This window comes from Pan troglodytes, chromosome 9 (genome assembly GCF_028858775.2).
Source record: "Pan troglodytes isolate AG18354 chromosome 9, NHGRI_mPanTro3-v2.0_pri, whole genome shotgun sequence".
Taxonomy (NCBI): domain Eukaryota; kingdom Metazoa; phylum Chordata; class Mammalia; order Primates; family Hominidae; genus Pan; species Pan troglodytes.
The window spans coordinates 109,133,472-109,136,786 of record NC_072407.2 but is presented as its reverse complement, the minus strand read 5'-3'; the positions used below and the strand labels follow the sequence as shown (position 1 = coordinate 109,136,786).

The following is a 3,315-nucleotide window of genomic DNA, read 5'->3' as shown; positions in this document are numbered from 1 at the left end:
GGATATAGTTTCATTATCTGTAAATAGTTAATTTGAGTCTTTTGGCAGGAAGAGTGGGGTTTCTGGTTCTCCAGGGGAAGTGGTAAATGAGGGTAGTCCTCTCCAATTCATAGATTAAAAGCAAGGCATCCAAGTCTATGCCTCAAAAAAATCAAAAGTGGGTATTTAACTTATTCCCAAAATATAGCTAGAGATACAAGAATCTATCACTCATCATGAGCAAATACATTTTCAGGACTTAACAGAAGAACTCTAACTTAAAATTGATGCCAAGCCTCTGTATTTATATTAATTGTGTAACTCAGGACAATTCTCTCCTTATATTCACAGTTTCCTTAAATTTCATACATATCTGCTCAATATGCACAGATGCAAAGTTCCATGCCAGGCACCAGAGGCAAATTGAGGAGGGAGAGGGAACAGCTGGCAGAGTCTGAGGCTGTGAGCCATGGCTTTCCTCAAAGAAAAGAAAGAGAAAATTTGAAATGTCTGCAGGAAACCAGAACTTTCATTCTAGCTTGTCTATTAGAATTTGATAAATCCTTTAAATACATTTTGCATTAGACACCCAGATAACCAGAAGACATATGGTGCGAATGTTTCCCCAGCCTTTTATGAACAGAAGCAGCTGGCAAACAGAATGAAATTTTTAAAAAAGGAACAAGTGAGCCTCAGGAGATTGAAGTTGTTATCAATCAGTCTTGAGTTCTTCAGCTTCACTGACATCTTTAACTAGCAGGAGGGGGCGGGCAGAGAGTACAGAACAGGTTGTGCTTTGAAGAGCCTGGCTGGAACTTGTGTCACCTGTGGTGGGAACAGATGCGATCCTCTCTGGGCCTATGGGCCTCCGTCATGACAATACATAGGAAAAGAACCTGGTTTTAGGGACATGAAGCTGTTCCAGGGGCTTTGTGGTAGTTGGAAGGCCACTGGTTGGTGTTGGCCATGCAGGTTGTGAATGTGGGTGGTGGGGACTGGTCAGACCACCCTCTTGTTTCTCCCTTTACTCGCAGAAGCAGCTCCTATTTCATCTTGTAAATTAAAACCACAATAATTATTCCTGGAGCAAGTCCAAGACACCAACTAGAATGATTCGTAATCTCATTGAGAGTTCATTTTTTTCTCAACCAATTTCAAATTATTCAGCTCCATTTATGTAGCTTGTTTCACCTTCTACATTAAGCAAATTTCCAAAGGCTTATGGGACCATCTCTATTTCATTTGAAACCCCTATTCTGCTAAACTTATTGTTTAGTGAATGCCGAGCATGCACCTAGTGTGGCACTAGGCACTTCGCATTCATCATCTAACTTGAGTCTTGTAAAGATTGTATTGCCCTTCTAGAGATAAGGAAACTGAGGCTCAGAGAAGTTAAGCAACCTGCCAAAAGGTCACTCAGCTAATAAGTGACAGCATCAGGATTTTAACTCCATCTTCTCTGACTCCAGAGCTATTCTCTGATCTTGCCATTTTTTTTTTGATACACGAAGAATCATTGCTGAGGTCTTTCCATTACCCAATGTGATCTTAGACAAAGATTGATATGAAAAGAGTCTTACCTGTGCCAAGACAAGACTCTTGAAAATGATCCTAAATGTGCCTTTTTAGGGTCACATCATAGCTGAAAAGGATAAGGATCATTTTAAATACAGGATTGGGGAAACGTCAGAGGATTCAGAGAATGGGCATCAGCCTGAATTTTGCATCTTTGGCAGGGGATTCAGGATAGTCCTGGCCTAGTGCTCCTGAAAGTTTGGGCTCACAGGATGAGAGAGCAGAGACCGAGGCCTGCTGGGAGTGGATTCTTTGATGAGTTCTGAAGCTATATGAGGAAACTTACTGCAAAAGCTGCAACCCCTACGTGCTCTTGAAAAACATTTCATTCTCCTCCAAAGCTGTATTTTAAACATGAGGTGAGTGGTCCTAAAGAGGAAGGTGCAGCAATCATTTCTCTGAAAGGAACGAAGATTTCAATATCCACTGACAAAAATGTGCTCCATTAAGCAGCTGAAATAAATAAAACTGTCAGTCGATTTCTTTATAGATTTTCCAAGACGGTGCTGCCAGCCTGTTCCTCTTCAACTAGAGGTCTGCTTCATTTTCTTAGCTCTGCTAAGAAGCAGACAAGCAGCTCTGCTTCATTTTCTTAGCTCCTAGTCCTTCTTAGGAGGGAAGGTTAACAGACCTGGTGCCCAAAGGGAGACAAGAGAGGAGCCTCATCTCCCAAGCTCTGCGTATAACATAGGTTTAACCCTACTGTCCTCGCCTTCCTTGCTACTTGACTTTGAGGACAAATCATCCAGCTAACAATGTCTGACACAGCTTTGTCCATTTATACAAGTGGTCACAGGGCTTTATTCCTGCTGAGGCTCCAGCTTCCTCCAATGACTAGTCCCTGACACTTTTAAATGTTTTCTCCTTACCTAAATGCTTCCAAGCACACCATCTCATTTAGTCCTCATGTTAACTCTGTGGGGTAGGCATTATTAGATAATGAAACCAAGGTTTGAGATCATAGAGCTCATAGAAAGCAGAGCTGGAATGCAAACCCAGGACTTTCTGGCTCAAAGCCTATGCTTCTTAACCATTACACCACACTGCCTTTTACAGACATGGAAACAGAGGCCTGGGAAGGTGAGGCAGCCTTAACATAGAACCAGTAATGGGATACATAATTGATCTTTTCTTCATTACAACTCTCTACTGTTGGATCTTAAAAAAATGGTCTTTTTATTATTTGTTTACACATTCATTCATTTTTAAAATAGATTTTATTTTTTAGAATGGTTTTAGATGTAAAGAGAAATTGTGATGATGATATAAAGGGTTCCTATATACCTCTCATTCATTTCCCCTATTGTTAATATTTTATATTAATATTATACATTTATTAATGTATAATTAATGTACAAATAATGATATACTGTCAACTAATTATTATGAATACTATTACTAGTTATTATTAACTGATGTCTATATTTTATTCTGATTTTCTTAGTTTTTACCTAATATCCTTTTTCTGTTCCAGAATTTTATCCAAGATACCACATTACCTTTGGTTATCGTGTCTCCTTAGGATCCTCTTGGCTGTGACAACTTCTCAGACTGTCTGTTCAGGCTACTATAACAAAATAGCATAGGTGACACATAAACAACAGAAATTTGCTTTTTGTAGTTCTGAAGACTAGCAAGTCCAAGATTAAGATCCTGGCAGATTTGTGTCCAGTGAAAGCCCCTTTCCTCATAGACAGAACCTTCTTCCTATTACATGGTGTAGGTGATGAAGGGTCTCTCTCAAGCCTCCTTTATAAGGGC

General features: G+C 39.7%; 1 long non-coding RNA gene across 1 annotated transcript; it reads right to left on the bottom strand.

Moving 5' to 3' along the window:
- Positions 1 to 263: 263 nt before the first annotated feature.
- On the bottom strand, positions 264 to 3,315 carry LOC107967357 (uncharacterized). Its single transcript, XR_001707700.2, has 2 exons — positions 3,054 to 3,315; positions 264 to 2,007 (listed from the first exon to the last, which is right to left on the bottom strand). It is a non-coding gene; the product is annotated as an uncharacterized LOC107967357 (long non-coding RNA).